The sequence below is a fragment of the Oncorhynchus gorbuscha genome, linkage group LG22, assembly GCF_021184085.1.
Source record: "Oncorhynchus gorbuscha isolate QuinsamMale2020 ecotype Even-year linkage group LG22, OgorEven_v1.0, whole genome shotgun sequence".
Lineage (NCBI taxonomy): Eukaryota > Metazoa > Chordata > Actinopteri > Salmoniformes > Salmonidae > Oncorhynchus > Oncorhynchus gorbuscha.
This window is the reverse complement of record NC_060194.1, coordinates 19,050,324-19,064,049: the sequence shown is the minus strand read 5'-3', so window position 1 is coordinate 19,064,049 and position 13,726 is coordinate 19,050,324. Positions and strand designations below refer to the sequence as shown.

Here is a 13,726-nt window from a genome sequence, read left to right as displayed (position 1 = left end):
GTAGTTGAATAAGCAAATTACTTTCATATTAAAAGAAGGGAATATAATGGATGGAAGATAAGATCTATTCAGACTCAGTTTCTAGGGGTTCTAGGGGTCTCAGACTCAGGTTCTCTGTGTTTCTATTGCAAGGATCAGTTTTTGTTTTGTGTTTCTCAGGTTTCCTGCCACTGTGGGCTGCAGAGCACAGTAGTACACAGCAGAGTCAGACAGCTGCACCCTCTGGATCGTCAAGGGGACTGACTTTCCTGAGACATTCAGACGGGCATCAAATCTGTCCTTGAATTCAGTAGCAGATTCCCCGGGTGAAAATGTATCCCTTCTCAGCATAAAAATGGGCTTGCCATTTGCTAGCTGTTTGTACCAGAAGAGATATGGTGATTGATCAGTTGTATCAAATAGACAAGTGAGTGTTGTTGGGTGTCCTTCTACGACCATTACATCTTCTGTTGGCTGTCTTACATTCTCTTCTGCTCTGCACCCTGAAAAGAAAGATAAATATATCTTCATAACATATAATAATAATGTATATAAATTAAATGAGCAACTGCACAGAAAGAGACAAATAAACGCCATGATGTTATACCAAAGCAGCATGCAGCCAGAACATGCATGATCAGCCAATTTCTCATGACTAGTCAGTCAGTTTGAAGTGGAAAAGGTAAGGAGCAAAACAATGCTGATCGATCACAGAGCTTTGACACCCTCAGTCCTACTGTTGATGCTTCATGTTGTTCTGTATTACATGCAGTAGTAGACCATGGGGAGGTGTCTGTCTGTATGGCATCCTCTGATTCAGGGGTGTGTGTGCATTGTTAGGTTGCCCCCTTCAGGTTGACTTTCATACTACACCACCAAGTGGTATAAATTGTGAGGAGTAACTACAAACAACAATATTGTTGCACTTTGTCATATTCCATATCACCACCTTGTGATTGCACACAGCACAGCACAGGTGTGACCACAGCACAGGTGTGATAGCAATTCTCTAATCTCAATGTCTGCCATTATTATATCAAGTTGTTGTTTGATGTTTAATGATGATCCACACAGCAACAAAGCATTTTGTACAGGTTCTTATATGTATCACTTGGTATAACAATACTGGTTATAACAATCCCTGAGAGCCCAGTAGTAGAGAGATGAGTCAGTCTGCGTTAGGCTTGTTATGATCAATTCAGTTGGCGGCAGGGACGGATGTGTCATGTTTTGTCTTATATTGTCTTGTCATTTTGCTTTTCCCTCTGTTCGTTTTCCCCCCTGCTGGTCTTTTTAGGTTCGTTCCCCTTTTTCTCTCTCCCTTCCTCTCTCTCTTCTCTCTATCGTTCTGTTCCTGCTCCCAGCTGTTCCTATTCCCCTAATCAATCATTTAGTCTTCCCACACCTGTTCCCTATCTTTTTCCCTGATTAGAGTCCCTATTTCTCCCCTTGTTTTCCGTTTCTGCCCTGTCGGATCCTTGTCTATTGTTCACCGTGCTGTGTCTGTGTATCGCCCTGTCGTGTCGTGTTTCCCTCAGATGCTGCGTGGTGAGCAGGTGTCTGAGTCTGCTACGTTCAAGTGCCTTCCCGAGGCAACCTGCAGTTCATGATCGAGTCTCCAGTCTGTTCTCGTCATTACGAGTGGAATTGTGCTTTATGATTGTATATTTACTTTACTGGATTAAAGACTCTGTTTTCGCCAAGTCGCTTTTGGGTCCTCATTCACCTGCATAACAGGATGTTCATTTCTTATCAGGGACATGTTCACTACCGCTCTGTGATATGACAGCTTAATACACAGCCTGATCTCATAGGCTAGACGTAACATAGTAAATGTTAGTCCGGGACAGTCAAATAAGTATGATATGTTATTAAATTTGATTTGGTTACTGAAGGCAAAAACAAATTTTGGGTGGATGGTTGGGTGTATAACATGAACGTCTAACTACTTACTACTTTTTCGGTACTTTGCAACGAGTTAGCTAACACTTCCCCTAAAACTTACCGTATTAACCCTATAACTTAACTCCTAAACTTAACCCTAATCCCGAACCCAGCTAGCCACCTAAATAGAATTTGTAAAATATCATACTTTTTGTGAATCTGTAAATTCGTAACAAATCATACGTTTGGTAAATTCGTAACATATAATACAGAGCACAGTAGTATAGAGCAGAGTCTGTCACTTCAGCAGAGGAGATCTCCAGATACTCACAGTTGTTCTCTTCTTCATGTATTACATTTTGTACTATCAGTGTCGGTTATGATCCCAGAGCAGTCCAGTATGAGGAACTGTGGAGAGGATCCAGGGTGCTGGAGGTACCATAACAGACTGTTGGTTAATGAGCTGTTGAATCTACAGGAGAGATTAACACTACCCTCCAGAATATCCACTACATCTCTGTCTGGAGTAATTATGTCTTCAACACTTGTACCTGTAAATAATAAAAACATGTATTACTGAGTCAATGTAGACAGTGTACAGTATATCCACACTTGGTGTTTCAAAGTGTATTACCACTTGATATTGATAATACCATATTGTAATGAATACTGAACAGTGTACATTCAATTAGTACACATTCAGTTAATGAGAGGGAATTCTTACCTATAAGTGCACATTAACTTCTTGACGCTACCCATCCCTTAATTAAGCGGGATAATTATCATCAGCAACCGCTGAATAGCATAGCGCCTCAGTCAAATAATATTACTAAAAATATTCATATTCATGTAATCACAAGTGAAATATTGCAAAACATAGCTTAGCCTTTTGTTAATCCACCTGTCATCTCAGATTTTGAAATTATGCTTTACAGCAAAAGCAATCCAAGCGTTTGTGTAAGTTTATCGATCGCATGACAAAACATTAAGTACACTTAGCATTAGGTAGCTTGGTCACAAAAATCAGAAAAGTAATCAAATTAATCGTTTACCTTTGATGATCTTCGGATGTTTTCACTCACGAGACTCCCAGTTACACATCAAATGTTCCTTTTGTTCCATAAAGATTATTTTTAGATCCAAAATACCTCAGTTTGTTTGGCGCATTATGTTCAGAAATCCACAGGAAAGAGCGGTTACGACAACACAGACAAATTCCAAATAATATCCGTAATGTCCACAGAAACATGTCAAACCTTTTCTTTAGAATCAATCCTCAGGTTGTTTTTAAAATATATAATCGATAATATATCAACCGCAAATGTCTCTCACAGTAGGAGAGGGAAAAACAATAGCTTTCCAAATTCTGTTGCGTGAGCAAAACTCATTTGACCACTTGACGCGATGTTATCTTTCAGGCTCATTTTTCAAAATAAAAGCCTGAAACTATGTCTGAAGACTGTTGACAAATTTAGGAAGCGATAGGAAAGGGAATCTGGTTGATATCCCTTTAAATGGAGCAATGGGAGGCTCCATTTAAAGAAGCCACTTCCTGGTTTGATTTTTCTCAGGGTTTTTCCTGCAAAATCAGTTTTGTTATACTCACAGACAATTTCTTGACAGTTTTGGAAACTTTGGAGTGTTTTCTATCCCAATCTGTCAATTATATGCATTTTCTAGCATCTGGTCCTGAGAAATAGGCCGTTTACTTTGGGAACGTTATTTTTCCAAACATAAAAATAGTGCCCCCTATTTTCAAGAGGTTAACAAGAATGAATAGAGAAGCATCATAGTCACTGGGTGATAGACATATACTTCTCTAATGATCTTCTCTTGGAACATTCACTCTCTGGGTGAATCAGTTCCACTCATTACATGTTATGTGTAACACTAAGCTCCTCCTCTTGACATAATATAATGGGTGCATGTTGAGTCCACTTGATGGCACTATTGTCAAATGAAACTACAGAGAACTGAAATACTCTCTCAGGCGATGTTAAGTTGTTGTACAGTGTTTCTGGGTTTCTTGTCACTGTGGGCCTCAGAGCACAGTAGTACATAGCAGAGTCTGTCTCTTCAACAGAGGAGATCTCCAGATCCACACGGGACTTCTCTTTGTTCAGTTTACCAGAGAAGTGAGAGTCAACAGTACTATGTTCAGTCCCAGTGTAGTGCGGGATGAGTAGCAGGTATTGGGGAGCTGATCCTGGAGACTGTTTATACCATAGTAGACTGTCTGCTGAGAAGTAGTTGCAGGAAAGAAGAACATTACTGCCCACTTCTGTATACACTTCATGTTGGTTTGGCTCGATATTCTGCTCAAAGGTGTCACCTGCAAATCTGAAGAAATTAAGATTGAGTCATTTTATAATTTAAATAAACATGTATTGTTGTAATTTTAGAAGCAGAAAACATGACACTACTTTGAAAGCCATAACTTACCTATTACTGAGAACATAATAAATGACCAGATGAACAACATGGCTGGGGTTGGAAGTCAAACTGACTAATTGCACAACAGAAGCTGAATACTCCAAACCAACTTCATCTGCAAGGTTTTCAGTTAATAATTTCTGTTTAGTTCACCTACAAACTCCACCCCAAAGTACAGTTGCTGTAAAGATTCTCAATCTCTCCTCTCCTCACCTCTCCTGGCCTCTCCTTCCCTCTCCTCTCATTTGTCCTCTTTTCAGTGATACTACATCTCTCATTCCCTCCACTGGGTGGTGTTGGAGGTAGATTCTCTCCATTTAATTGTGTGAATCAAATTTGAAAGGGTTTTGTACTGTGTTTCTGGGTTTCCTGTCGCTGTGGCCATCAGTGCACAGTAGTACAGAGCAGAGTATGTCACTTCAGCAGAGGGGATCCACACGGTTTCTCTATTCATTCAGATTAACAGACAGTCAAAAGTATTGTGGATCATCTCTTACCTTGTATGGATTATTGTTAGTTGTTACTATATAAAGCAATTGGAGGCCTGATCCAGAGTACTGTCTGTACCACAGCAGAATATCTGATTTTACTGTATATTTACAGGAGATCTTAACTCTGCTACCCTCTAAATAATACTCCTCAGGACTGGTTGGAGTAATATCATCCTCTAAAGTATTACCTGTGAAGGAGAAGAGAATAAGCATGAGACTTAACAAGAAAACCTCTTAGTATGTAAAGCAGCCCAATATGTACCAATGACACAGTGCCAGTGTGGAAAAGACATTGCATAAAACCTTACTTACCAACAAGTACTGAAAACAGTAAGATTGTGAGACAGAAAATGTAGCTACAGCACCGGGGTTAACTCAACTGTCTGATATGCAGTGTATTGTGATATGTGATATGCAGTGTACAGGGGTTCCTCCTTTAAAATTTGTGAGCTTGCACGGCGAGACTTAGAGGTACCCAGGGTCACGGCTTCATTGCTCCGGACCACCACAGGGGGGAGTTAAAGGCACTCATTATTCATTTGGGTCCCAAGGTTTTTATTTGACCAATCATATCAAGTTTGTCAGCAAAGATGGCTGACAAAACATTACTGTGAAGCAAATGTATGTCGTTAGAATGTCATAACAAATCAAGCAAAACGTAAGAATTGAGAGGAATATGTTAGTTAATGTAGAGACAAATGATTGTGCATATTTTTTTGTCATAAAGTTAATTGACAAAAATCGCTATTTAGCAGTTTTATTTAAGCCATATCCAATACCAGGTGAATCAAAATCATTCATTATAGCAAGCAGGGAGCAGGTTTTCGAACCCTCAACATTCTAGCCTGAAGTCCAGCACGCTATCGACTGTGCCCAAATGTATTAATTGGGTTTGGGGCCAATTGTGGCAAAAAACACTTTATACATTGGAACCTTTAACATTTGGAAAGGGGAAAAAGTACTATTTTTAGCTTTACACAAGCGTAGCAGGATGGGCTATTAGCTGAACAATAGACTTTTCAACCATGACTAAATAATTGTCTAATAGCTGAGCTAGGTGTAAACACACCCTCCCCTCCCCAACTTGAGCTAGGTGTGAACCCCCTCCCTCCTCCCCACCTTGCAACAAATCATTTTCAGGACTATCTGGAATAAGCAGCGGAGATGCACAACAGGTTTCTAATTAGAGGCTATTCTCCACAATGTGTGGATGAAGCTCTTAATTTGGCATTGAAGAAAACACGAGATTAACTCCTAAAAAAAAGACCCGCTAAAGCTAAAGAACACTCTGTAATGTTCACAACAACATCAAGAAACACTGGCATGTTTTGTCATCTGACCCAGCTTTGCCTGCTGAATTTAAGAATCCACCACTTATTGTATATAGGAGAGGCAATTTACGCAATAAACTGGTCCATGCCAATTGCCAGCCACCATAGAAAATCAGCCAGGCTCTTTTACACTCTCTTCCAAATGGTAGCTATAAATGCAGAGGTTACACACAGTGCAACAATATGACGAGTGTGAATATTTCTGCCACCCACATACAGGAAAACGGTTCCAAATATATTACATTATTATGTGTTCCATTGCATTATTATGTGTTCCATTATTACATGTCCATGTGGGCTGTGCTCTGTAGATAAAACCTCTCATTCTCTGTAACAGAATATCAGTGAGCACAAAAGTTCAATTAGGCGAAACGACAGGGAATATCCAGTTGCAGTACATTTTACTGACCTAAAACATGACATTTCTACCTTTAGATTTTGTGGCATAGAGAAAGTTAAGATTTAAGACAGGGGAGGTGATATACATAATACTCTGAGTAAAAGAGAATGTTTTGGGATTTTCACCCTCCAGACATTATTTCCTAAAGGTCTTAATGAGGAAATGCCTATGTATGTTGTGTTGTTAAATTGAACATGAATTATGCCCCTATTTCAGATTACTCTGATGTTTTTCTAACACTGAAACCAATGATTTATGAGAACTTGCTTGGTAGGTTGATGTCCTCATTGTGGTTTTACAGACATGTTTAATCTTCTTATGGCTGAAATCCCGTTAATGGGATCGATTTGACAACAGCCAGTGAAAGTGCAGGGCGCCAAATTCAAACAGAAATCTCATTATTAAAATTCCTCAACCGATCGCTGCCTGCACCCGCATGCCCGACTAGCATCACCACCCTGTATGGTTCCGACCTTGAATATGTGGACATCTATAAGTACCTAGGTGTCTGGCTAGACTGCAAACTCTCCTTCCAGACTCATATCAAACATCTCCAATCGAAAATCAAATCAAGAGTCGGCTTTCTATTCCGCAACAAAGCCTCCTTCACTCATGCCGCCAAGCTCACCCTAGTAAAACTGACTATCCTACCGATCCTCGACTTCGGCGATGTCATCTACAAAATGGCTTCCAACACTCTACTCAGCAAACTGGATGCAGTCTATCACAGTGCCATCCGTTTTGTCACCAAAGCACCTTATACCACCCACCACTGCGACTTGTATGCTCTAGTCGGCTGGCCCTTGTTACATATTCGTCGCCAGACCCACTGGCTCCAGGTCATCTACAAGTCCATGCTAGGTAAAGCTCTGCCTTATCTCAGTTCACTGGTCACGATGGCAACACCCATCCGTAGCACGCGCTCCAGCAGGTGTATCTCACTGATCATCCCTAAAGCCAACACCTCATTTGGCCGCCTTTCGTTCCAGTACTCTGCTGCCTGTGACTGGAACGAACTGCAAAAATCGCTGAAGCTGGAGACTTTTATCTCCCTCACCAACTTCAAACTTCAGCTATCTGAGCAGCTAACCGATCGCTGCAGCTGTACATAGTCTATTGGTAAATAGCCCACCCATTTTCACCTACCTCATCCCCATACTGTTTTTATTTATTTACTTTTCTGCTCTTTTGCACACCAATATCTCTACCTGTACATTACCATCTGATCATTTATCACTCCAGTGTTAATCTGCAAAATTGTAATTATTCGCCTACCTCCTCATGCCTTTTGCACACATTGTATATAGACTCCCCTTTTTTTACTGTGTTATCGACTTGTTAATTGTTTTCTCCATGTGTAACTCTGTGTTGTCTGCTCACACTGCTATGCTTTATCTTGGCCAGGTCGCAGTTGCAAATGAGAACTTGTTCTCAACTAGCCTACCTGTTTAAATAGGTGAAGGTGAAATAAAAAAATTAAAATACAAGTATCATACACCATTTTAAAGATAAACTTGTTGTTAATCCCACCACGGTATCCGATTTCAAAAAGGCTTAACGTCGAAAGCATACCATGCGATTATGTTAGGTCAGTGCCTGGTCACAAAAAAACACAGCCATTTTTCCAGCCAAAGAAAGGTGTCACAAAAAGCAGAATTAGAGATAAAATTCATCACTAATCTTTGATGATCTTCATCAGATGGTACTCATACGACTTCATGTTACACAATAGATGTATGTTTTGTTTAGAAAAGTTCATATTTATATCCAAATTTCTCAGTTTACATTGGCACGTTATGTTCAGTAATGTTTTGCTTCCAAAACATCTGGTAATTTTTCAGAGAGCCACAGAGAGCCAGAAATACTCATCCTAAATGTTGATGAAAATACAAGTGTTATGCATGGATTTAAATATATACTTCTCCTTAATGCAACCGCTGTGTGTCACATTCGTTATAATGATCGGACCAAGGCACAGCGTGGTATACGTACATTATTTTTATTAACAGAATGAACACCGAATAAACCAAAAAAATAACAAAATGAAACATGAAGCTATACAAACTAGTGCTGAACTGGCAACTACACATAGACAAGATCCCACACCAGAAAGTGGGAAACAGGGATGCCTAAATATGATCCCCAATGAGAGACAACGATAAACAGCTGTCTCTGATTGCGAACCATATCAGGCCAACATAGAAATACATAAACCCCTAGACCTACAAAACGCTAGACATACAAAAACCCCTAGAAATACAAAAAACTAGAGTACCCACCCTAGTCACACCCTGACCTAACCAAAATATATAGAAAAACAGATATATACGGTCAGGGCGTGACACTGTGTCATATTTACGTCGAAAGCATACCATGGAATAATCTGAGTACAGCGCTCAGCCACCAAAACAAGCCTTACAGATACCCGCCATGTTGTGGAGTCAACAGCAGTCAGAAAAAGCATGATAAATATTCACTTACCTTTGATGATCTTCATCGGAAAGCACTCCCAGGAATCCCAGTTCCACAATAAATGTTTGTTTTGTTCGATAAAGTCCATCATTTGTGTCCAAATACGTCCATTTTATTCACGCGTTTAGTTCACAAATCCAAATTCACAAGGTGCAGGCACTTATTCCAGACGAAAAGTCAAAACAGTTCCATTACAGTTCATAGAAATATGTTAAACGATATATAGAATCAACTTTTAGGATGTTTATTTCAGAAATCTTCAATAATATTCCAACCGGACAATTCCTTTTTGTCTTTAGAAATGAAAGGGAACCCAGCTCGCTCTCACGGCCGTGTGCGTGACTTAGCTCATGGCATTCTGCCAGACCCCTTAGTCAAACAGCTCTTATTCGCTCCCCCTTCACAGCAGAAGACTGGAACAAGGTTCTTAACCTCTAGCGTCGAGCAATCCCGTATCTGGGAGCGTAATCATAGCCTCAAGCTCATTACCGCAAATAACGCAACGTTTCCTATTCATGAAAATCGCAAATGAAATGAAATAAGTATATTCAAACACAAGCTTAGCCTTTTGTTAACAACACTGTCATCTCAGATTTTCAAAATATGCTTTTCAACCAAATCCACACAAGTATTTGTGTAAGAGTATTGATAGCCTAGCATAGCATTAAGCCTAGCATTCAGCAGGCAACATTTTCACAAAAACAAGAAAAGCATTCAAATAAAATAATTTACCTTTGAAGAACTTCGGATGTTTTCAATGACAAGACTCTTAGTTAGATAGCGAATGTTCATTTTTTCTCAAAATATTATTTGTGTAGACGAAATAGCTCCGTTTTGTTCATCACGTTTGGCTAAGAAAAATAACGGAAAATGCAGTCACTTACAACGCCAAACTCTTTTCCAAATTAGCTCCATAATATCGACAGAAACATGGCAAACGTTGTTTAGAATCAATGCTCAAGGTGTTTTTCACATATCTATTCGATAATCTATCGGTGGTGGCAGTTGGCTTCTCATCAGAAGCAAACGGAAAAATACTGCAGCTGGAGATTACGCAATAATTGCGACGGAGGACACCAAGCGACCACCTGGTAGATGTAGTCTCTTATGGTCAACCTTCCAATGATATGCCCACAAATATGTCACAATGCTGTAGACACCTTGGGGAAAATGTGGAAAATGTAAGCTGACTCCTAGCTCTTTCACAGCCATATAAGGAATCATTGGCATGAGGCGATTTTAAAAAATGCGGCACTTCCTGATTGGATTTTTATCTGTTTTTTTTTCTTTAACATCAGTTCTGTGGCACTCACAGACAATATCTCTGCAGTTTTAGAAACTTCAGAGTGTTTTTTTATCCAAATCTACTAATAATATGCATATATATTATGCATCTGGGACAGAGTAGGAGACAGTTTACTATGGGCACGCTTTTCATCTGAACATGAAAATAGCACCCCCAGCCATAAGAAGTTAATGTAGATTGTATACAAAATAAATGTATGGTTAAAAATGTTCATGTTTTACCGTAACTTGTTGTAGGCTCCTAAGTGGACCATAAGGTTAAAAACCAAACCAAATTAACCTGTTACTCCTACCCCCTACTTTTTCGAACATTCTGTTAAAAATCTCGCAACATTTCAGCGCCCTGCTACTCATGCCAGGAATATAGTCTATGCATATGATTAGTATGTGTGGATAGAAAACACTCAGATGTTTATAAAACTGGTGAAATCACGGCTGTGACTATAACAGAACGTGCGTTTCATCGAAAAGTGCAGGAAAATCTGATCACTGAAAATGGAAAAATATATATCCATGCGCCACTTCAACCGATTGATAAAGGTGAACCACATTAAATGGGGCCGAGGTTGCAATACCTACAGCTTCCACACGATGTCAACAGTCTTGTCATTTGCCTACTATTTGTTTCTTGGTCAAACAGACACAAGGCAGCGCAGTTCTTCCGGTCTCCGACCGGATATTTTGGTTGAGATTTACCCGGACATTATTTCCAGACGTACAGCTATAGAATATACATCGCCTCGTGATCAATTTGATCACTTATTAACGTTTACTAATACCTAAAGTTGCATTACAAAAGTATTTTGAAGTGTTTTGTGAAAGTTTATCGTCGACTTTTTTAATTTTAAAAAATGACGTTACGTTATAAAATGCTATTTTTTTCGTTGATCACACAGTCTTCATAGATCGATATCTAGGCTATATATGGACCGATTTAATCGAGAAAAAAAGAAGACCAAATAGTGATGTTTATGGGACATCTAGGAGTGCCAACAAAGAAGATGGTCAAAGGTAATGAATGTTTTATATTTTATTTGTGTGTTTTGTGTAGCGCCACCTATGCTCATTATTTTGTTTACGTCCCCTGCGGATCTTTTGGGATGTTACATGCTATCAGATAATAGCTTCTCATGCTTTCGCCGAAAAGCATTTTAATAATCTGGATTCACAACGAGTGTAGCTTTAATTCAATACCCTGCATGTGTATTTTAATGAGCGTTTGAGTTTTAACGAGTGCTATTAGCATTTAGCATAGTGCATTTGCATTTCCAGATGTCTAGATGGGACGCCTGTGTGTCAGGTAGGAGCAAGAGGTTAATAAAAAATAATAATAATAAAAATTGTTTTTTTAAAGTAACTCTGCCAGAGTCTTTTGGGTCACTTTTGCCGGTCCCAAGCCTGGATAAAGGAAGAGGGTTGGAATTGTGCCATAAAACAAAAACAAGAATCGACAGAAGAAAGTTAATTTGTAGTTCTAAACATACTTAGGGTGTTTTTTACTCACTTTTTGTCTCTCCCACGATGTTATTCCTCTCTCCTACAGCATCCATCACAATTACATGCACATGGCCACTTATGCAAATTAGATGATGACATCATTTAGTGACTTCTAGCGACTTTTAGGACAGCCAATAGTTACTTTTCTTACTGAGGAGTTGGCAACACTGCGGAGGATGTTTAAGTTAGAATCGTCCCAGTGAACAAGCACCAAACCAGCTGTAAGTTGTTGGTTGCAAAGCACTGTCTGTCAAAAGTGATTTTTATACTCCCAAGTGATGATTTGAATGTACAAGTTATATACATTTGTTTGTAAATGTTATTAGAACATCACACATAAAATGCAGTGTTTTTTGTGCATATTTGTTGTGCATTTTGATGTTGAGAATTCCAGCAAATGCTAGCTAGTAACTTACTGTGTGTTGGGGGGTTGTATATTTTGTACAGTGCCTGCATGGGTGCAGAGTTGGATGGTGAGCCGTGCATTGCATGACATGCAATTTTGTGCTGTTTTCATCAGAATAAATCTCCATGATTGGTGCTACAAGTTGGAGTTTGTGTCGATGATTGATTCTACACAACTCAAGAAGAGTACTGTTACAGTGGTGCCGTGACCGTTCTTCTGGATTGGATCATCCTTTGTTGGATTTCCATCGCAGAACTTCGCTGTGGTTGAAGACTACTGATTGAAGAGTGAAGAATACATATTTCTCACAGTTCATTGAAAATGAAGACAGAGAAAAACTAGACCACCTGATGATTGCACACAGCACAGTTGTGACCACAGTTCTCTGATCTCAACTTCTGCCATTATGACATCAAATGTGGTTGATGGTTAATTATGATTTCCACTTCATCAAAGCATTTTGGTCTGCAGGTTTCTGTATGGTGTACTATGCACTTTGTATCACTGTGTATATTCCCTGAGAGCACAGTAGTAGAGAGCTGTGTCTGCCAGGGTTACACTTGTTATGACCAGTTCAGATGATGTCCGGGATGTTGTGGATTTATATCTCTTATCAGGGATGTGTTCATGGCTCCTTGATCTGGCACCTTTATACAGTAGAAACTGAGGAGCCTGGTTAGGATAATGCCGGTACCAGTAAAGGGAAACATATTCACTGCTTGTTTCATATGTACAGCTCAGAGATACTGATGATCCCTCTGTGGGGGTGTACTCCTTCTTGTCAGGAGTCACACCATCTCCACATACCATTCCTGCAGAGGATCAATAGAAAATAAAGTTGATTGATAACACATGCTTTTTTAAAGACTTTTTAGAAATCAACTAAGTTATTCACATTTAAATGACTTTACTTCAACAAATATGTTTTACTACCAATACCATAATGTAATAATCTGATTATAAGGATTCAAGGAGTTCAAATGTTTAGGTGTTGTTTACCTGTAGACATAATCAGAATGATCAATACACTGATTGATTTCTCCATCTTCAGACTGATGTTGGCATTCATTCACTCTCCTCTGAAATATCCTTCTCTGTGTCACTGTGTGAGGTGTACAGCCCTGCTAACATCACACCCACCACAGATGTAAGTCTTGCATTTTTTCTATACTGGTGTCAAGGATACACTCGTTTCTGTAGGGGGGCTGTACATCCTGTTGTCACAGTGAGCTTCAGAGCACATTAGTACATAGCAGAGTCAGACAACTGCGACCTCTGGATAGTCAAAGGGACAGAGCTAGAAGTGAAATTCAGCCTGGAATCAAACCTCTTCTTGAGCTCATCAATATTTCTCCCTTCTTCATAACTATCTCTTCTCAGGACATACTGAATGGATCATTCAGCTACTTGATTTGGAATTTTAGAACACCTTTAGGTATAAAACATACATAACAAGATGATTTGATAAAATATAGAATTTGCCCTATACTACCAAAATCCCATAGAAAAAGAGTTAATAACACGTTCA

General features: G+C 39.3%; 1 long non-coding RNA gene across 3 annotated transcripts; it reads right to left on the bottom strand.

Annotated features, from left to right (window-relative positions):
• Window positions 1–4,064: 4,064 nt before the first annotated feature.
• On the bottom strand, window positions 4,065–12,648 carry LOC124009596. Of its 3 annotated transcripts, none has more exons than XR_006834310.1 (4): window positions 12,209–12,648; window positions 11,800–11,959; window positions 4,510–4,975; window positions 4,065–4,411 (listed from the first exon to the last, which is right to left on the bottom strand). It is a non-coding gene; the product is annotated as an uncharacterized LOC124009596 (long non-coding RNA). The 3 variants fall into 3 exon arrangements; XR_006834311.1 differs by having other exon boundaries at window positions 4,065–4,671; window positions 4,794–4,975; XR_006834309.1 differs by having other exon boundaries at window positions 4,065–4,975.
• Window positions 12,649–13,726: the final 1,078 nt, after the last annotated feature.